This window comes from Callithrix jacchus, chromosome 1 (assembly GCF_049354715.1).
Source record: "Callithrix jacchus isolate 240 chromosome 1, calJac240_pri, whole genome shotgun sequence".
NCBI classification, from domain to species: Eukaryota; Metazoa; Chordata; class Mammalia; order Primates; family Cebidae; genus Callithrix; species Callithrix jacchus.
Genome location: NC_133502.1, coordinates 100288061 through 100310351, shown reverse-complemented (window position 1 = coordinate 100310351; position 22291 = coordinate 100288061). Strand labels below are relative to the sequence as shown.

At 38.2% G+C, this 22291-nt stretch overlaps 1 long non-coding RNA gene across 1 annotated transcript; it reads right to left on the bottom strand.

Annotated features, from left to right (window-relative positions):
- Positions 1–4494: 4494 nt before the first annotated feature.
- LOC118154486 (uncharacterized) lies at positions 4495–18381 on the bottom strand. The gene is made up of 3 exons (XR_008481253.2): positions 18254–18381; positions 14307–14463; positions 4495–9665 (listed from the first exon to the last, which is right to left on the bottom strand). It is a non-coding gene; the product is annotated as an uncharacterized LOC118154486 (long non-coding RNA).
- Between the last annotated feature and the right edge of the window lie 3910 nt (positions 18382–22291).

Below are 22291 nucleotides of genomic sequence, written 5' to 3'. Positions count from 1 at the left end.
AGGTGATTCTGTACCTCAAATTTTGGAGGAAAAAATCATTTAGAACCTAAAATTCTAAACCTGGCCAGTTTTTAAATTGGTTGTGAGGGCAAAATGAAGTTCTTTTCAGAAAGACAGCATCTTAAAATGCCACTTCTCTGGAACACTGTTTGAAGAGAATACTTGGAGTTGAACTCCAGGAAAATAAATATGAGCACCAAAAATAAGAAATGAGACCAAGAAGCAAATGAGATAACCCACAAGCCCCATGAAGAGAAATCTCAAGGAAGTGGGCTGAAAGTAGAAACAGACAAAATCACCAGAAGGATAATTTGCTGAACAACTGAGAATATTTTTTGAAGCTTCTAATGCGCTCCAGCCATGGCCCTTTATCTGATTGGGTGTGATTTCTGTTAAATACAATTCACTGGGGTGTTTTTGCTGACTTACATTCTTCCCCTCTGCTGCCTTGGTCTTAAATGGATAGGACATAAGTTCGCACAAATAGAAAAGCCAGTAAATAGTGTTAATGGGAAACTCCATTTATTTATTCCTTTATAAAATGTTAAAAGTAAAAGCAAGGGCAAGACAAGAACAAATATTAAGCTTTCAGAAAAGAAATGAAAATTTCCTGAATATCGGCTATTCAATAATTTGAATATTTGGCAAGTTGATCAGGGCATTGGAAAGCAGAGGGAGTGAGCTTCAAGTATGATCACATCATGACTTCACATTTCTGTAATTCCTGCTGCTTTTCCTTCTTCTGCCAGCTGAGCTTTAAGGCTCGCTTCCTTCTCAATTTAAAGATGGCTGCCTGTAGCAATGTAGCCTCATGTTCTTGGGTCATTCCAGAAACAATCCTTCTGACAAGGGTACTATGTCCTGATTGGCTTAGGGATGGATGATCATTCTACCCAAGCCACAGGCTGCTATGCAATGAGGAAGGTTTATGGAGAGGCAAACACAACATGCAACATGTATTAATTTCATGGCTTTTTAAAACTTTGTAAAGAGATATGCCTTCCTTTCAATTTACCTTCAGGATTTAGAACTGCACCATGCAATGCAATAGGCATTAACCATGCATGTCTATTCATATGCAAATTTTAATTAATTACAAAAAAACTTTGGTTTCCCAATTGCATTAGCCACATTTCAAATGCTCAATAGCAGTGCATGGTTAGTGGCTACCATATAGGACAACATACATCATAGAAATGTCCATCGTCACAGAAAGTTCTATTGGACAGTGCTAGGCTAGAGCATAAAATGCATTGATTTGAGGATACATGTGTTCAGTGAAGCATCCTCCTTTTTGGATGTACTTTAACAATGCCTGTCTTCTCCTGAAAGCTTTCAGTAGAAATAACAGACACAGAGGATTTGTATCGTATGTTAATATTTCTTCTTTTCGTACTTACTTCAGGGAAAGCTTTTTCGGGGGACAGGACAAAGATTATGAAACAGACTAAGTTTTTATCCCTTTAGCATCCTTTTATGCTTTTCCCTTTATCCAAATCTTCCTTCCATGCTCCTCTTCCTAGATTGTGCTTTATTTCATATTTTCCCCCTCAAGCAGTAGCTGAAGCTTAGTGGGGACAGTTATCATATCACTTGGTTTTTATATTGACATTGGTTTTAATGTGCTTGGGCGTGTAGTAAGGGAGGGTAATATAAGCAGGGATATAAAACTCAGCTGTTAGCAGAGAAATAATTCAACGGTAATTGAGTTGCTAAATTTAGTAACTGATTGCTAATATAATTTTTTTCCTGATTAGGTACGAATTATCTTGGGGTGCTAGAAGAATCTCATCCTTATAGAATATACAAGAGGGAGCTAAAGATGGTGTGGAGTAAACTGAGTTCTTCGTTGTTTCTATTTCTACAACAATAAAAAAAAGCTTTTAAAACAGTGAGTAATGCGGGTGGAATACTAAAGGTTTACCAGCATTAACAAATCAGCTAAGACTTAATAAGATAACATGACTAGCATTTACTGAGCACTTAATATACACCAGACACTTTTAACTATAATATTCCATTTATTATTCCCAACAGCTCTGTGAGATAACTACTACTGTTATCCCCCATTTCACTGATAAGGAAATTGAAGGGCTGAGAGGTTAATAACTTACTCTAGGGTATCAACGCCATTAAGTGATCCCATATCAGAGAGCCAGAGTGGTGATTCAAACCAAGGCAGACAATTTCTGTAGTTTAATCATGATGCACTGGCTTGAGGAAGCCACCAACAATTTGCAGCATCAGCGGTGGGATTGCATCCTACTATGGGCTTTGAATCTTTGCCATACCTGTCCATCAAGAAGCAAACACAGGCAGGAGCTCTAAGGTTTGTTGGTTAGTTTTATGAATTCCCCAAAGCTGAAAAGATTCTAAATAGCAGGGAGTAGGAAATCAAAGTCAAGTTAAGCAGCAATAGATAAAGTGGAGTTTAGTGGTAAAATGTGTTCAGCATTTAGATGCCTTCATTCATTTAAATCTTGCCCTATATTCACTTAAATTTATTTTATGCTAATAATTAGAGATTGTTAATTATTTTCAAATAGTCCTAACTTTCTAAGAGAAAAAAAATTGACTGGATTATGTGCTTGCCTTGGTGTCTACTAACACAGTGGTTCTTAGTCTTGGCTGCCCAGTAGATTCACCTGAAAGAGCTTTAAAACTTCCACTACTCTCTCTCCTATCTATCTATCTATCTAGCTAGCTTTCTTTCTTTCTTTATCTCTCTCTCTCTTTCTTTCTGCAAGACTTGGGAATCAGTATTTTTAAAGTTCCTCAGGTGATTCCAATGTAGAGCTAAGTTAAACTATGGTTCTAACAGAAGCATTCTTCACCTAGAACAGTTACGAGAATGGTGGGTACAATTTCCAGAAACAAGTAACAAGAATTCATAATTGGGGTTTTAAATCTTTTTAAATTGTGGTGCACATTTGGATATTTAGGCAGCATAGTTAAAGTAAAGTGGACTAAATACTTCCAGTGTTGTTCCTTTGCTTTTCCTTCAATGTTGTCTCACAGTTTACTTCTATAATCTCATACACATAAAGGACAAAATATGTATTTCATTAGGCATGTCATTTTTAATATACCATTACAATAAGTTGTATTCTGCACTGTAACATTTCTCATGACTAACTCAGCTTAAGATCTACCTAACAGGGAACCCCATTCATGTCTTTCTTTCAGTGTGATGCCAACTGACTTCAGCCCATTTAGTCATTCACAATTGTCAGGTGCTTTTGGCAAACTCTGGCTATATTTACTCATTAGAGGTAGATGGAGACTATTTGCAGACTACCATTTCTTTCCCAAACCTTGTTACCAGGAATTCTTACTCCAAATTCTGCCAGTCATACCGATTTTATTAGCAAATGTATGAATGTAGTTGTACAATCTATGCTTTATGCTCAGAAAAGTCTCCCTCTCAGTCTCTGCAAGATTCTTTACAGAAAGTTTTACTCTTACACAGACTCAGGATCAGAGCCAACACTGAGGTTTATGGAATGTGATGGAATCTCCGCAAGCGAACCTATAATCATAAATGACTTTGAACCTAGAAGGCTGAAGATTAGACTGACAAGCTTCTTGGACTGTGCATCACAACCATTATGTGGAGTTCTTGTATGCTGATATACACACCTCAGGGTGCAGATTTTGATAAAAATACTTGAAATGCTTAATTAGATGGTTCTGGAGTGGCTTCCTGAATGGAGAACTTCAACTTCTATCACTAAGACATAGATTAAAATTAATTCACATGTACAAACTGACGACAAATGATAATATGTGTATTCGTATCATCATGAGCAGCAACATTAAATTTTGCAAATTTACACAATTTTGGAAATGCAGATTAGAAGAGATTCTTTGTATCCTGGTTTGGCAGGACACACTCATTAAGAGCCATACTGCTGAAAATGAAAATTAATATTGAATCTATTCACTCACAGCAAATAATGTGTGTGTGTGTGCACGCGCACATGTATGTGCCCATGTGTGTGTATTCTCCCTAAACCCAACTTGGTAAACTTCGCAGACTCTCTCTGACCCAATAGACATTAACTGATTACATTAACTACTCAAATTCAACCTAGTCCCACTGAATATTCCTTATCTAAAGACTGAATTTTAAATTTAACCTCCAGTAGCTTGTATATAAAACTATGAGAGAAAAATGATTACTATATACAATGAAGACACACATATAACCAGCAAAAATAAAATATGCAAATCTATTATATTTCTCATTTCTGTAATTGACCACAAGATCATAAATGATATCAATTGCTTCCTACTTCCACTAATTATTCTCCATTTCTTAACCCTCAGCTAGAGCCTCAGCTTGTCAGAGTTCTCTACTGATGTCGAATTACATTTATAGAGAGTTTGAATCCTCAACCACCCTTTGGCATTATATTTTTTGCATTAGTATTCATCATTGAGCATCAAACACAGAAGCACATCAGAAAATTCACTGGGTTACAGACACAGTCCAGTGGCAAACCAGTTTCTCTTTATTAATGAAGATCAAATTAAGATTAATCTCTCCAGCTAATAGAGTAATTGTTTTATTTTGTGGGAGGGCATGGGCTGTTGGTTAGGTAGCATCAAGAGCCCAAGATAACCAAGTGACTGTCTTGTCTTCCCATGTAGTAGAAACATTTTTGTATCTTTAGGTGGAAGCATTTCCCCCCAGGGAACTAAGACTGCTAAACCAGCAGAGTTCAAAGTTGCCAGGACAAAAAGAAAAAATTTTGTGAGTCGGTTATGAGGTGTAACAGTGGGATTTGCCCCTCTCCTGCCACATCTCAATTCCCAGAGCCATACATAATGGCCTCTGATTCAAAGCATGTACTATATCCTGTAAACCCCATTCTTTTGGGGCATTTTTCCCAAGTGGCACCATAACTGAGTCTTCAGTAGTCTTATATTTTGGCAAGTCCTTCACCTTTCAATTAGGTGAGCTGCTTCCAGGTGATGGGATATGTGATGAGTTCATTTCATAGACTTAAGTACATGGCTTCTCTTACTTTGCAACTAAATTATTTTATCATATTCTGTGCTGTGCAGAATGCCAGGATGGCAGGAAAGCCATTTTTTTGAGTCAATAAATAGTAGTTCTGAAAAAAGTGTTATGGCAAGGGAAGACACTCTACTGAGGACCAATCTCTGTTCCCCTCACAATGAACAAGATCTACTGTACTCATCACTGTGCCACCAGGCTGCTGACTGGGGCCTCTTGGGTTTGTGCTAAGTCTCTGGATGATTGTTGCTCACTGCTCTTGACTGAGTTTCAATTAACCAGGTCAGCCTTGGTGAAGGCAAGTCCATGATAGCTTCCGTCCCTGTCATGATGGCAACTTTGTTCATGTATCCTTGTGCAAGCACTGGGTGGCTGTTACAAGAAGCCAACTGATATTTAGTCAGCATGTCACTTCATCCACCTCATTATTAAAAGCCTCCTCTGCATTGACTGTCATTTGGTAGACATCCTTATGGAGTACAAATATGGACCACAGTCTGTAAAAATTGTATTTTCTCAACTATTTTATAAAATTATAACTGTTTATTGGACGAATTCAAGTCAGATTTTTGGATATCAGAGATAGAATTTTCCCTGTGATTTCTTGTTTTTTTTGCAATACTCTAGTAGGCTGCCCATCTAGTTTCTCAATTATCCACCGAAACATGGCAGAGAAATCTTGATTGCTGATATATTCCTGCTGTCCCTATGATAGGTGTGCCACCTTGTCTTTGGTGATTAAGTACTGCTGCTTGGCCTCTGCTCCTATGGGTTCCCCTCAGCCTCACTGAAATCAGGGAGCCCATAGCCACAGTCATACGAAAGACAGCAATGACCAAACTTTTCAAGGATACAATCGTTCCCCCTACTAACACATTTTTAAACTCAAAAGGGAAGGGCATATTTTCTGGGCTCTCTCATGAAACATAATTGGGGAGTAAATGCGCAGATCACACATAACAAATCCAGTCCATCAATTCCATTATCTCCAAAATCTTTGAGTTGTCTTCTCCACAGCATTTCAGGGAAGGTCTGGAATCTCAGTCTTATTAAATGTAGACTACCATTGCATTCAAGTTTCTGTAAAGCTGTTAGAGCTACCCACAACTGCAAAACTAAAACATAAATCTAAAGTCTCTAGTAAGCGCATCGTACCAAAGAAATTCAGCCAAATCTAGGGTTGTATTTTATCATCTTTGTTCAAAGACCCTTAGAAATTTTCTGCAGATTTTTGCTGATATATGTTCGAAAAGTCAATGCCTTCATAATGTAAGCCATCCCTTCCTGGGCTGTCCTGTTTTCACTGTCTCCTGTAGCGTGGTGATATGTTACCCTAGCCCATAGGTCTAGTAGCAACAGGAGGTGGTTGTGATACATCTGGAGGAGGATATGGTGTCTTCTCCCAGTGAGGTTATCACGGGCTTTTCATGCAGAGTAAGGCTAGTTTCCTCAGATCTTGGAAGGCAAGCTACTTCCACTGATGAAAGAAACTCAGAATGACTTCTGTGGCCAAAATTACTGGGGTTTTTTCTGAGCTCAGCCATATGTACAAATTACAAGATTCAGGACCTCATTATTTTCCAATCAATGTTCTAACATTCACATGAGAAACCTGACCAGACTGCGAAGTCAACTGTTACTGTAATTCAGCAAACTGTACACTAAATTTTATGTTTGGTTTTCAGTAATATTAGTTCTGAGCCTAATAGTGGTTAGACAAATTTTAGGGCCATTATGAAATCTCCACAGTTCTGAAACTGTGACTTAAGCTGAGTGCTAAGGAACCTAAGATTATCTTTTTCCTGTCTTAGGTACTCAGGTTCAATCAAAATTAGTCCCCCCATACCACAGTCCTTGAAGTTGTCATTATTATCATCCTTGTCAACTCAACTGCAGCCTCCTGAGCATCCAAGACACTCACTGTAGTTCACATTTCATGGCAATCTACCACTGGTTATAGTATGATTGATTATGATATCCCTGCATACCATGAATTACTAACATCCCACTTTCTATTAGAGAAGAGCTCAGCTTTGTGCTCATGTCCAAGGGCAAAACCAAACCAATTTCAAAACCCCATCTTTGCAAGTCTATAAACTGGGATTACTCTCCATCTCAATACCAATTCTGTATTAGTGTAGAATATCAGAGTGACCAAACAAAAGGTTGACCTTGCAATTGTAATTTAACAGGAAAAGTTTAATGTAAACAATTATTACCTATAGCAGGTAAGTGACTACACAGGAGTAAAGAAAACTAAGGAATATCTCAAGGTGAAGGAGAAGAGAATACCCAAGAGAAGAACAAATTTGGAAGGAGGGCCCCACTCCAAGTCTGAGGTTCAGATCTTGTTGGAGAAGATACGGTCACAGCTGACTGGATAGTGAGGAATTTCATTGGTGTTCCTGAGCCAGAGCGGGTTCATAATCATGGGGCAAGCAAGAAATATTCTTCCAAATACAGACTGGCCACGTCTAGTGGGTACTATGTGGATGGAGTTAGAGCATGGGGAGCTCATTGACCTGCATGATGGTGTGAGGTCTGCAGTACAATATACATTGTCTGATTCATGAGGGCCATGAGAAACAACCTCCTGGAGTGTAGGTGAGCCGAGGAAGGGGAGCATTGGAGTATCAGTAGTTCACTTATTGGCTGGGTAGCATGAAGCCTGGAAAACACAGTGTTGACCTTGGAAAGATCTCAAAAGCAGACTACTAGGCTAGGGCTGAGATTTCAAACTCACTTCAAGCACACAATTGGGCAGAGCACTCCTGGCTGTCTCCATCTAACATGCCACTGCCAGCCATGCATTGAGAAAAAACACAAATGGAACCAAGAAGAGGAGGAGTCCCATCCTCCTTCACTGTCCCTCCACTGCTCTCTTCTGACAAAGCTTAATACCATGCCCACAGCAAAAGAAAAATGCTTAAAGGGTAAAGCTCCATTATCGCAAAGCATGTAACAAAGGATGACTTTGGAGCTCAGAAGTAATACAGTAATGAGTGGCACAGTTAGTCTTAGAGGGTTGTGCTGAAAATAAGAAAAACGTTTGTAATTGTTTAGTGCAAAAGAAAACCTGAAAACTGGCCCAAAAATATTAAATCAACAATCATCTCAAATTTTCAAACTAAGCTGTTTGCAAAATTCTGCTTGTAAAAAAAAAATCAGCTGATGAAATAGACATTCGGGCAAATTTCCTTTGTTCTTTGTTAGGGGAAAATTGTCTACATTTCAAAAATACTTCAATAGCTTTCTAATTTTTGTGCTGTGACATTGCATTCAGTCAAACCTGAAGTGTTTTTTGTCTTTGTTTTGGGGTGTGACTGTATAAATCTGTGCATTTCACACAGAGAAGAAAGAAGTCTTCATGAAAGACAAGAAAACCTTTCATTACATGCTAATTACCTAATTACCAGTGTGGTCTGCTCACTTGCTGACCCCTGTCACCCCAGGACACATGAATCAATACATCAATTGCCCCTCAAATTTGTGTTTACAATGAAATACATTTCACAAATTGGTGGGAAATGGTAGTTCTATGACTAGATGGTGAAGGAGATATTTTGGGGAAAGGAGAAAGCTTTCTCCCTTTCAGTCTACTCTTCTAATTTACTAATGGATGAGATGAATTTGAGAGTCATACAGAATTGGACTCTGACACAGGCTGGGAAGCATGACTAGGCTAAGAGACCAGTGCAATTATTCCAGTTTTTTTCAAGACATTTCCCTTAGGGAATACACTACTGTGCCTATTTGGTCTTTATCAAATGCTTCCTAAACACTTTAAATGACTAAAATTTTAAGACAATTTTAAAAATAAAAAAAATTCTTATGAGTAATTAGTTTATCACAGATGCAAAACTTAATACCATCATGTCAGTTTTAACAGCTATCATGTATATTGTGGCCCTTAATCCTGAACACCCCCTAGTAACAGAAGTGTTATTATTCTTATTTTAGAGATGACAAAACTGAGATCCAGGCAGGTTAAATGACTTATCCAAGTGAGCAGGTGCAGGACTCAGTCATAAAGCCAGGTTTACTTTCTTTGAGGTTAATATTTTTTCTATTCTCTTTTTGTTGGTGGTGGTGGTGGTGGTGTTTTTTTTTTAACTTTTTTATTTCTAACTTTTATTTGAAGTTCATGGGTACATAAGAAGGACTGTGCTGGTTTGTTACATAGACAAACATGTGCCATGGTGGTTCGCTGCACAGATCACCCTATCACCGAGGTATATTTTTTGCCTCTTAATAACAATAAATCTTCTTAAAACTTTATCACCTTAATAAAATCTTTTTAGAGTCTACACAAGGAAACCAAATCAATGATGGAGGATACTGGAACAAATGAGACCTATGGTAGGAGAGGGATTTACAGTTATGTAGGTTAACTGATTGCCCATTTTACCCAACATATTTTAACAGCTCTGCATTTCTTTCTTTTTTCTTTTCCTTTTCTTTCTTTCTGTGGGGAGCTGGAGAAATATAAACACACAACATCCAAAAATACAATTTCTCTCACAGTATTTATGGCCTCTTTTCTTCTGTGTAGTTTTCTAATTGTAACAGGGTCAGCTTCAATTTGCCATATGGAAACTTAATTGAAAATGAGTAGATAATTCAGTCCACTAAAAGGTCAATCCTGTAAGGAGAGAAAAATAGGTTAAGTTGATAATTAACATCATATAAGATTTATTGCCTTTCTTATTTTCTAGACATTTATACTAGGCTTTCATAAGTACTGGCTGTGACTTTGAGAACTGCAAAAATCTATAAACCACTGAAGAAGTCTGAGGCTATCTGCTTTTCTTATAGGAAAATGTTAATTGAATTTGATGGCATTATTAAGAATAATATTGGTTGAAAAAATGCATTATTATGCATGACCCTAATATATAAAAGAAGTATTAATGAAGACTGGTGTTTCTGTGAGTTTCCTCACTTTTTTAGTTGTATAATATTGGGTAAAAAAAAACTTACACATTCTCAAATCCTGTGATTTATGACTTTTAACAAATGTTTTTCCAGCAATGGACACCTTAAAAGCAAAAATTGGAGACCCGGTGTCTTGAATGCCCCCTTCCTTACCCTCCTTATCCCCTCAGATAATCCCTAAAGAGTTCTTACACACACACACACACACACACACACACACACCCCTCCAAACAGGCTTCAGGCTTCACATACATTGTGCCCGTTAGTCTCCCAGTAACAGAAGTGTTATTAGTCCTGTTCTAGAGATGACAAAACTGAGGTCCAGGCAGGTTAAATGACTTGCCCAAGTTAGTAGATGCAGAAATCCAGGTTTACTTCCTTTGAGGTTAATAGGTATATTTTTTTGTCTCCTTTCTTTTTGTTTTGTTGTTGCTGGTGGCGGTGGTGGTTTTTTTTTTGTTTTTTTTTTTTAACTTCTATGTTCAGGGGTATATAAGCAGGCTTCAAGAAACAGCTCTAAAATCATGAAATGGTTCAGACATGGAAAGGTACTGGGATGTGAAAGCCTGAAAATCAGTTTGGGGTTTTTTTTACAGGTAGAAAGAAGCTCAGGGCACAGATCGAATGCCTAAAATGCCAATCCTTGGACTACACTGCAGGGACTCCATCATAGTGTACTCTCTAGGGGCACAAAGTTACTTTAATATTTTCCAAAGTAGTTCACTTTAATAAGACATTGCAGAGTCACCTTACCTGAAGAATGAAAATTGTTAATTAGATGCCCATCAGCTCAGGGCCAGAAAATAGCTATCAACTCTTCAGAACTTGCTTCCTACCCTGTGTCAACAACCTTCTCTATCTCACCTGCTTTTATGTAGATGCAATTTAGATGAGGCTTCAAAGTAATTGTTCACTAAAGAATCTTAATATTTTGATTGCGAGATGGATCACCCAGACTTATAACTCGTTTATAACAGTCAACTTATTAAATATAATGTGCGGACAATAAGTCACATCCATTTAAGATAGAAGATTTGATGAGTTGTGATGGTTTGAACAACCACCATTGTCGTGAGGCAGAGCACTTCCATCAGCCCCAGAAGACTCCTTGGACGCCTTCATACTTCATTCTTCCATTTGCTCACAGTCCCAGACAGTGCTTGGTCTACTCTTTGTCACTACAGATTCGTTTGCATGTTCTGGACTTTCATACAGTCTGAAGTCTTTTGTGTCTAGTTTTTTTTTCGTCCGTGTTGACAGTTGTTAGTTCTGCTTTTCCCTCAGAGAAGTGTTTCATTGTTGAATGGAGGGTACCACATCTGGTTTATCAATTCAATTGTTAGTGGGCACTTGGCTTGCTTATCGTTTGGGGCCATTACTAATAAAGCTGCCTAAACATTCATGTACAAGTGTTGGTCTGAACAAGTGGTTCATTACTCTGCTGTAAACATCTAGGAGTAGAATGACAGGGTTGTATGGTAGATGTATGCTTATCACATTAAAAAAAAATGTCAAATGTTTTCCAACATGGTTTACCATTTTGTATTCTCATCAGTGGTATATGAGAATTCCATATTTTTGTCAGCACTTGGTATTGTCAGTCTTATTAATTTTAACAAGTCTAATGGGTATCCGTTTCTTATGATGGTTTTAATTATTATTTCCTCAATTACTAATGATGTTAAGCATCTTCATGCTGGATATTTATATGTCTCAATTTTTGATGTGTCTGTTCAACTCTTTAACTGAGTTGGATATCTTATTATTAAGTTGTAAGAGTTCTTTGTAAACGTATGATACAACTACCTATTTTAGGTATATATTTTTTTAATCTTTCTCTCTCAGAGTCCTTGCCATTTACACCATGGAACCACTAATGGTTCTTAGAACACATTTTGCAGAAAGACTATGTCAATGGCAAAGTTAAAAAAAAAACTAACAATACATTATTCCAAAATTAAACTTCAAAAGATGCGTTATTCACTTATTAGTAGTGATTGCCTTCTCCTCAGCCCAGACTGTAACCATGTACTTCACAGTCTTATTATTTTCTCTGAAAAGCAGTACATTAAAGTTAATGTACTGGGCTTTCCTTGCCACAAATATCCCTGCTGTTTTAATATCTACTAATACACACACTCATGTACATACACACACACACACACACACACACACTGCAATTAAATGACCCCAAAGCCATAATTGCCTGTTAAGTATGTCTTCTTATATAAATCGATCTTTTTCCAGATGTGAATATATCTGCTTAATAATAGTCTTATCATTAGCCCACAAAACAGCCCTGAATATTTATTAGGAAAACAAAGTAGACTCAGCTCATCCCCAGCTTGAGATGCTAAGCATCCAGCTGCACCCAGAAGAGATTTTACACCCAAGTGATAGAGCCTGAAAATGGAGTTTTCCACTGGTAATGCTGAGAAACCCTTGAGTATAGAACCAGGCACTGCGATGATAAACATCTGACATTTTCATTTGCAAGTGTTCATGTTTTCTTTTAAATAATGTTCCCCTATTTGCTTCTTCAGCAGCAATGCCTCAGATATCCTACAGTGCAATCCTTCTCTCAGCACTTATCAATGAACTATGAAATAGTACTAAATAGAATTAATTAGAAGTTTTAATGAATCATGTCTGTCCTCATTTATTACACAATGTAATTTTCAAGGAGTGATTAATTACAAGTTACAGATGAGTGAATGGTTAATGTAGTTTGTTAACCTTACTAAGAAATGACTGTACACAGCAAGCTGCTTCTCCTCTGTTTATTAGCACGTGGTTATGTACCACCATCAGTTTAAGTGAATGAAAAGGTTTTAGTAACTTTCCAATTAATGTGCACTGTCAGCTGATAATTTACTCCCTTATTTTCTTTCCTGTGCATCGTGTGAACACTGTTGGGACTCAAAGGTAGAATGTAGCCATCTTCATTTTGGTGTGTCTCTATATAGCTATTAGTTTGCAGCTATGATGTTCACCTGCGCTGCAGAATTATTTTAAGTAGATCCCATTTAATACAAGGTGGCTTGTTGGAAATGAATCTCCCTGCATATTTCCTTGAAGACTATATCAATTTACCACATCATTACTGTCATTATCTAAAAAGTGGCAGCTGGCTGCCCTTCATTTTCAATTTTCTTACATATACCTTTCAGAAGCCAAATAATGCCCATGCTGACAAAATGCAGTGGCTAAATGCAAAGTAATTCTGTGGACAGAAAGTTGAGATGGGAGTATGGGAGTTCTAAAAGCCTTTTTGCCTCACCAACGGACACACAAAAGACCATGGAATCCTTGGGGATAAGTCACCATCTTACAACAAACTAGTCTCTGCTCCCTCCTTTTACAAAGACCAATTACTTTGGTTCCTGGAGGTGCACATTTTTGCTGTGCAAAGCAGAAACTGAGTTTTCTGAAGCTAGATGGCTCTGTGGGGGTCCAGCTAACCTGAGTAGAAAAAATAACCATACTTATATTGTATGATACATAGCAATTTTTAATTTTTTTCAGATATTATCTCAATATATGTATGTAAAACTCCCATGAATGAAGCAACTATTATTATAAAATGGTATCTGACTTATTCAAGCTCCACCAGCAGTGAATGCATAGACAGGCAAAACATCCGTAATACAACAGATATTTATTGAGTGCAGCTGTGGTCTGACTGTTGGCGTTCCCCTACCCCAAATTCATGTTAAAACCTAATCAAGGTGATGATATTAAAAAGTGGGGCCTTTGGGAGGTGATTAGTTCATAGAGATAGAGAGAGAAATTTGTGCTTTTATTTTAAAAAACCCAGAGAACCAGCCAGTCCTTCCAACTATATGAGGACACAGTGAGAAGATGCCATCTGTGAAGCAGAGAGAGCTCTCTCACCAACAGTGAATCTGCTGTTGCTTTGATCTTGGACTTTCCAACTTCCAGAAGAGTGAGAAATAAATTCCCATTGTCTCTAAGTTGCCCAGTCTAAGGTATGTTATTAGAGCAGCTTAAATGAACTATGACAAGCAGATAATATGAGGCATCTCTATTTGGCAGGGAACTGACGTTAGAGTCTGGATATATTCGTCCATTTTTATGCTGCTGATAAAGACATACCTGAGACTGGGCAATTTACAAAAGAAAGAGGCTTGTTGGACTTACAGTTCTACATGGCAGGGGAGGCCTCACAATCATGGTGCAAAGTAAAAGGTATGTCTCACATGGCAGCAGACAAGAGAAGAGAGCTTGTGCAGGAAAACTTTCCTTTTCAAACTACCATTAGATCTTATGTGACTTATTCACTATTACGAGAACAACAGGGAAACGACCCACCCCATTACTCAGTTACCTCCCACTGGGTCCCTCCCACAACACACAGGAATTCAAGATGAGATTTGGGTGGGGACATAGCCAAACCACTTCACCAGATGAGACAAAGTCCTTTCCGTCACGACCCTTCAATATCAGCAGGGGAAACACTAAATGAATAGAGACAGCGATAAGTCCTGTAAAGAAAATAAAAAAGAAAGAGGTTAGAGAGAAACCGGGGCTGAGGGAAGTTATTTTAGACAAGGTAGTCAGAGAAAGCATCTTTGCTTTTTTTGACAAAGAGAAAGAGAAGAGATGTCATATCATATCAACTGACTGATGAAAAGCAGTCAGTTATGTCAAGAGGATGTTCCAGGCAGAGAGAACAACAAAAAAATGTAAAGGTCATAGCCTTTGGTGTGTTTGAGAAAGTGCAAGAGACTGATGTAGCTGGAGAGAAATGAAGTTGAAGAGATAGGCAAGGATGAGATTGTGTAGTTCCTTCTGAGGTCCTGGAAAAGACTTTTAATTTAAACTCAAGAGATAATGGATGCTGACAGGGATTTTCCAATCCAGTTCTGCTCAGAACTTTTAGGACATGAGAAGTGGAAGATAATGTGCTAGAACATCAAGTAGTATTTTAGTTCTCAATTCTCATTATAAGGAAGAAAAGCAGAGAAAAAAAAAGAGTTTCCCCTAGAGCCTAGAATTTGAAGCTATTAATATAAAAGTATACTTATAATGTACTGTCTTCATTAGGGGACTCATCTTACAGACAAGCAATGCTCTTTAAAGTCAAGGGCTATGTCTTACGTACATTTTGTTCTGTACTGCACACAAATCAATGTCTTACGTTTCCAATCAGTGCTTCGTGAAATGAACTGAATGGCCTGATATCTACTGCTCTGTCCAACCCAAGTCTGCAAAATCCTGATAGGAGATGCCATGGTATTTGAAATCGCTGTAACAGAACAGAAGGACTCAGAGAGCAGCCCTCACAAGCACTTGGCTTCACAGAGCATGTGCTATAGATCCAGGCATCCAATTTGTCTGTAGTGGGGTATTGCTAATCCCTGAAGAAAGTGTGTAATAATGCGGTTATTTTTGCAATGCATTTTCTTTGTTTAAATCTACATTTTCCCTTGTACTTCTCCAAAATCTCTAAGGGATCACACATGTTAATCCTCTAGGGAATGCTAAGGAAAATCCATTTCGACTTCTCTAATTAGACTCAGAGGTGACAAACTCAGATTAGCGAGTAACATCAGTTTTTGACACAGGAGTTGGATTTTACCCAAGAATCTCAACTATAAGCTCCTAAGAGAGAAACTTTTTTATTAATGATTTTTTTAATGATCCATATCAAAGTGCATGCCAGTAATGACAAAAGCAAATTTGCTCTAGAATGCTGCATGAAGTAATGGTGTCATCTGAAATGCTAATGATTCTTCACTGACTTCACCATGGCCCAATTTGACAGGAAGGTGGGAGTCCCAGTGAATGAGTCACTGCAAATACAGAAGCACAAGTGGTAACAGTTATTTATTGTTCATATGACTCGGCACATTAAAAAACGTTGTAAATCCTTGTTATATATATATCACTTGCAAATTCACAGACTGAGAAGAGAAAAAGAAAATTGTCTGCAAGATGTTGGAGCTGGGATAATTTTTCCATTTTTCTATCTTTATAATACATCAATTTGCATGTCCAATGTGACAGCCCTAACCATATGTGGCTAATGTCCATTTTGTGTCGCTATAAAGGAATACCTGAGGCAGGGTCATATACAAAGAAAACAGGCTTATTTGGCTCACAGTTCTGCAGGCTGTACAAGCATGGTGCCAGTATCTGCTGGGCTTCTGTTTAGGGCCTCACGAAGCTTTTACTGGCGGCAGAAGGAAAGAAGAGCCAGCGTGTCACATGGTGAGAGGGAGAGCAAGCGAGAAAGAGGGGAGGAGGTGCCAAGCTCATTTTAGTAATCAGTTCTCTCAGAAACAATAGAGTGAGAATTCACACATTACTGTGGGGAGGGTACAAAACTATTCATGAGAAATCCACCCCCATGACCCAAACACCTCTCCGTAGGTCCCACCTCCAACAATGGATCACATTTCAACATGAGATTTGGAGGGGACAAGTATCCAACCCATATTAGCTAACGAGCACTTCACTGTGACTAGTCGAATGGGGAAACAAAATTTTAATTGTATTTAATTTCATTAATTTAAATCTAACAACAAATGCCCAGTTCCATGATTGTAAAACTGTCGGTATGTTTGGAACATCTTGGTTATGTGGATCTACTTTTTTCCACCATTCAACAGACACTTACTGAGACCTATTTTGTGTCTGACTACTAAGCCTTCCAGTTACTAATTCAAGCGAGATCTAATCTCTGCCTTGGAATTGCTTAGCGCCTAGAGGAAGACAGAGAAACAAATGATTATACAGAGATTACATGCGGTTTGTGAACACAGGCTATGAAACAAGATTCTGGACTTGGTTTTGAGTTTACACAGTAGCTGACAAGACTTAAAGGGAAGAAAGAATTTTCAAAATCAAAAGGCATTATGCAAACTCTAGACTGCATTATCAAACATTAAGTTTGTCAAAAGTTATAGTGTCAGAATGGAAGTTTGAGGAGAAAATTCACTGGTCAGTTCATAATTTAATTTTTAAGGGACCTTATATTTTAGAACAGTGTTTAGGTTTACAGCAAAATGGAGTAAAAAGTACAAACCCTCTGCCTCCACAGCCTCCCCCAATCAGCACCCCTGCAGTGGAGTGGTACTTTTGTTACAATTGATGAGCCTACACTGACATATCAGTCAAAATGTAGAGTTTGCATTAATCACTCTTGCTGTTGAACATTCTATGGGTTTGGACAAATGTATAATGACACATGTTCACCATTATAGTATCATACTGTAGTTAAATATGTAGAATCATGTCTCTGCCCTAAAAATCCTCCGTGCTCCAACTATTCATCCCTCTGTCTCCCCAGTCTTTGATCTTTTTACTTTTTCTATATGAGTCTACTTTTTCAACTGTATCTTTATGAAATGTAAAAACAGATGAAGTAGTTACGATGAACTCTTAGCATTCATCATAATATTTGATAATTGATATTTGTTTTAAGTGTAATTACAGATCAGATTTTGAAGACAGTAGGGGGAAAATTTTTCACTTTGATTACATGCTGAAATGATAACAGTTTGGCTATATTAGGTGAAATAAAACATGTCCTTAAAATTAATTTTATCTGTTTACTTTTTTAATGTGGCTACAAAAATTTTAAATTATCTTTGTGGATTACATTATATTACTGAACAGTGTTACTTTAGAGTTATGGTAACTAAACTTCAGAAATATCATTAACAGGAAGATCAATCATTTTCCAGACATTATGAATAAACTGTCTTCCACTCTATTGCATTAAGTTAATATTAGATAGAATTTAAGAAATTTGCCTGAGTAAATACAATTAACTGTTGGCTAACATTAAATCATCATAGGTTGATGTGTGAATTCAGTAAAGCAACATAGGGAAATTCAATATTTTAAGCGTACATCTATAATATAAGTCCCCATTTTTAATGTGATAACCATGGACCTTATAATCGCAAACCCCATTTTGCCCATAAACATTACCCCTCATGTTGTCCCCAGTACTTTGGTGTTCATCTTCCTCCATATGGGTCCTCAATCTGATACAAATGCCACAATTTTGCCCCCAGAATGAAAGTAGGCAGATATTAACTAGTTTATTATTATCCTGAGCTTACAGCACTTTCTCTTCTTTCTACCTGTCAAATATTAAATATGAAATCAGAAGGGAGGGGGGAGGAGAAGACGCTGTAAAGGGTTTTTGGAGAGCGAACAAGTGGGAGGTTATACACCTGCACTCTCTTCCTTCCTCAGTTCTTAGATTCACTGATGCTTCAAGGGGGAAATAACACTTAAAAGTGTTGTATTGGTACTCACGCTCAATCCATAACTCTCCTCTCTCGTCTGTGTTTCTGCAGTGCTGGGACTGGAGGCAGAGGCAGTAATGGAGACTCTAAAAGTGATCTTTTCATGCTTACTCAGCTCTCTCCCAGTTCCTGTATCCTGCATGTGACATGCAGAAGGACATGAGGAAGGCTTCACTGAATTCTGAGCAGCACATTATTATTCTGCTCCAACACAGGCTCTTAGACCAGCTTTGTTTTGGCATGTCAGATGATTTTCATTAGATATTTGAAGTAATCCATAACAAAATAGCAAACCTATTTCTAGATGGGTACAGAGGTTGTCTGCCCACAAAAGGAGAGCTAGGACATGTTCCCACGGTATTTATAATTTAGCTCTCTTGTAAAGTTCTGTTAAGATGTGGGGTCACTTCCTGGTCCTCCAGTGCACTATGCTAGTTCTCGCTTTATGATGGCTCCTTGTCCGGGATACTTTTCCCATCTCATGCTTACAGCTCCTGCTCTAACTCATCTTCATCCTTCAAGTCTAAGTTTCAATGCCATTTTCTCAGCGAGGCTAAATATAGAATAATATAAAGTTAAAATTAAAATAATGATTGAAACTCTAATTTCTTAAAACTAGTGAAAGTAGTAATGCTGAGAGACAGTGATAAAAGGGTTGAGTCATCTATAAGTACCCCGATCTCCAGGGTAACTAGAGGTACCCTTCTAGTGTACCTGAAGACACATTTGCAGATTTGCCTGTACTTATTCATAACACATAACACAATTATAATTACCTGTTCAACACCTGTCTCACTAGATAGACTATAGGTAAAAAAGCAAAGAGGGCCGGGCGCGGTGGCTCATGCCTGTAATCCCACCACTTTGGGAGGCCGAGGTGGGTGGATCACGAGGTCAAGAGATCGAGATCATCCTGGTCAACATGGTGAAACCCCGTCTCTACTCAAAATACAAAAAATTAGCTGGGCACGGTGGTGCGTGCCTGTAATCCCAGCTACTCAGGAGGCTGAGGCAGGAGAATTGCCTGAACCCAGGAGGCAGAGGTTGCGGTGAGCTGAGATCGCGTCATCGCACTCCAGCCTGGGTAACAAAAGCGAAACTCCGGCCGGGCGCGGTGGCTCAAGCCTGTAATCCCAGCACTTTGGGAGGCCGAGGCGGGTGGATCACGAGGTCAACAGATCGAGACCATCTTGGTCAACATGGTGAAACCCCGTCTCTACTAAAATTACAAAAAATTAGCTGGGCACGGTGGTGCGTGCCTGTAATCCCAGCTACTCAGGAGGCTGAGGCAGGAGAATTGCCTGAACCCAGGAGGCGGAGGTTGCGGTGAGCCGAGATCGCGCCATTGCACTCCAGCCTGGGTAACAAGAGCGAAACTCCGTCTCAAAAAAAAAAAAAAAAGCGAAACTCCGTCTCAAAAAAAAAAGCAGAGACTGTCAAGTCAGAACAAAATAGTCTCTGTGAGGGAAAATATCGATCAGGACGACTACTCCCAATGCCTAGCATAGTACTTAGGTACTGAATAAAGATTTATTGAGTAAATGAATAAATAGACGCCAGAATGAAGAAAGTATGTGTCATGTTCATCAGTAAGGTTTTACTGACCACATACCATGTATATCTGGAAAGAGAGAAATCAATAAATAGGGTATCTCATTTACTTTTCAATATAAAGCACTTCAATATCAAAAGTCTGAACTTGTTATTTAACCAGCTGTTAGATATGGTATTGTGAGCTTTATCATTATCTATATAGCAGGAAGTAATTTTAAAATTCCAAAGTTAATAAATCAATCATCCCTATGTGTGTATAAGTAGGATGTACTATTACCATTAGGAAAAAAGAAGCAGGCTGGGCATGGTGGGAGTGTCTTTTAGCATGCTAATGCATTATAAATAGCACATAATGAGCAGTGGGGATTACCAGAGATGGTTTTAATTGCCATCTGGGTTTTGTTGGGTTGTTGGCTGACTTTTTGACCACATCTCATTTTATCAGAGGGAATTTTGTGGCCTGTATCTTGTGAAACCAGTAATGCTGACTTCCTATCTCATCCTGTGACTAAAAATGCCTAACTCCCTGGGAACGTAGCCAAGCAGGTCTCAACTTCATTTTCATCAGCCCCTATTCAAGATGGAGTCGCTTTGGTTGGATCACCTCTGACAAAATGAGCCTTGTTTCTAATTTAATTTTCATTTATCTTTCACATTCTCTAACTCTCTAAAGAGTCCATTATTGTAAACAACCTCACAGCTTTGGGTATTGTCCTAGTTTCTAATTAAGTGAATATCTTAAGAACATATCATCAAGATACAAGAATTAACAAATAATTCTCCGTATAGAAACAGCCTTAAGCATATTGGTGTTCTCACTCAACACCATGACTATGATTCCCTTTAAACATCCAAGGAGTCTACATGATAATCCAATGCAATAAAAATAATAACAAAAATAATAATGTTACAGAATGTTTGAGGCTATCTCAATAGTTACCCATAAAATGCCATACTGTATAATATTATAAAGTCAAAATTAAAATAATGATTGAAATATTTTTACTTTTTAAAACTCATAAGAACAGGAAGAGCCTGGGAGAAAGTAATAAAGTTTTAATTATCTATAAATTCAATGAAAAGTCTGAGTGATCAGGCTATTTGTTGCTTGTTAGAATCATAGTATCGTATAATCATATAATCCCAGAGTTGAAAAGAGCAGAAAATGAGTCATTTTTTCCAATTTCCAGTGCTTCTCAGCTTTTTGCTAAAATTTACCAACAAATAATCATCCTGCCTGTGTTAAATACTCTTTCCTGATAAGATTCATAGTGACTCTGAAATGTCCTAACTTTCAGAAAATTTTCCTTTGTATTGAGACAAAACTATGCGTAACTTTCATGGGTTGGTATGACCCATTAGAACTACCCAGAAAAAAGCCAATCCTCATTTCCTATTAGAGACTTTCTAACATTTGAAGACTTCTTTTGTCCTTCTGAGTCTTATCCTTCCTCTTTACTCAATAAGGTTGCAGATATCCTCCAGTAAGGAAATCTGCCTTTAGAAACCACATCCTCCTATCCATAGTCTCATAAGTACTGTGTTATTTATGTCTTCAAGAATGTCTTTTACTTTGGGTTAAGTTTTAAAAATATAGGAAGAGTTGGAATATCAGACATAGAGATCCTTGTCATAGAAGGAAGCCTAAGAAAAAGAAATCTAAACATTTGTGCTTGGAAGGAAATCCCTAAATGAGGTGATGGCTTCCAAGATTGAGAGTTTGGGAAACAAATCCAAGGAAATCTACCCTTCCTCTATCTACACTAAGTTGTCTGGAGAAGGAAGTTAACTTTTTTTTTTTTTTTTTGAGTTGGAGTTTCACTCTTGTTACCCAGGCTAGAGTGCAATGGCGCAATCTCGGCTCACCACAACCTCCGCCTCCTGGGTTCAGGCAATTCTCCTGCCTCAGCCTCCTGAGTAGCTGGGACTACAGGCTGCGCCACCATGCCCAGCTAAATTTTGTATTTTTAGTAGAGAAGGGGTTTCACCGTGTTGACTAGGATGTTCTCGATGTCTTGACCTCGTGATTCACTCGCCTCGGCCTCCCAAAGTGCTGGGATTATAGGCGTGAGCCACCGCGCCCGGCCATGAAGGAAGTTAATTTTTAAGTCCCACTGCATAGAAGCTCTGAATTACCTTCTAGAGCTATGAGTACGAGATCTAAGCAGCAGCAGCAGACCGAGCAGATGGGAATTGTGCACACTTAAAAAAAAAATCTTTGTCATTTTAATAGCTTATTTTTTGTTCCCCTTATTGCATGACTTAGTTCTGAGGCACCACTTAGTCTTGCACATTTTTATTCTACATGAATTCAATTGTTGACCTTCCATGACCGTTTCCCCAGGCTTTGAATTGCAATGACCCTGTCAGCAACATCACCTTTGCCACCTGTCTGACTGCCACTTTTGCATATGCACTGGGCCAGTGGTCTTATTAATAAGTTCTCCTCCCATTATTTCATTAATACCTTGCCTTCATTAAACTAGTCTCCTCA